General features: G+C 44.5%; 1 protein-coding gene across 1 annotated transcript in view; it reads left to right on the top strand.

Moving 5' to 3' along the window:
• The window catches only part of LOC116673677 (zinc finger protein 454), a 13782-nt gene that overhangs the window by 970 nt on the left and 12324 nt on the right, over window positions 1-488 (top strand). The gene's annotated exons all lie outside the window — the stretch shown is intronic.

The following is a 488-nucleotide window of genomic DNA, read 5'->3' as shown; positions in this document are numbered from 1 at the left end:
ATGACCACAGGAGGGAGTTAAACCCCCTTTTAACACTATTTATCATTAGAAAACTGATGGGATTTGAAATATAGACACTTTTTCACAGTGATTTTGAGTTGTTCTTGTTTCCCACGACGGGTGAATCCATTCTTTTCCTCCTTTCTCTTCTTCCAGTCTTTGTAACTTCTCCGTATTCACCCATTATATCGGGCATTTATCCTCCAAAAACTCCTACAGTCCACTCACCATCAGTCGCTACTCGCGCACTTTCCTAACCAGAAAACAACGACTGCCCTGCTCGCCTCTGATTGGCTGGTACTCGTTTCCATCTGGTCAGAGCAATTAGAAGCAGGAAGTGGGTGGGAAATAACGTGGGGAAAGGTGCGGGATCGAGCAAACCGGCAAAGACAAGCTGGGAACAAGCCCAAATAAAATAAGCAACTACACTTAAGTGACAAGCCCCAAAAAAACGCAACCCGCGACTACCAATATTTGTAAGCGACTTT

The sequence above is a fragment of the Etheostoma spectabile genome, chromosome 24 (assembly GCF_008692095.1).
Source record: "Etheostoma spectabile isolate EspeVRDwgs_2016 chromosome 24, UIUC_Espe_1.0, whole genome shotgun sequence".
NCBI classification, from domain to species: domain Eukaryota; kingdom Metazoa; phylum Chordata; class Actinopteri; order Perciformes; family Percidae; genus Etheostoma; species Etheostoma spectabile.
This window is presented reverse-complemented; position numbering and strand designations above follow the sequence as displayed.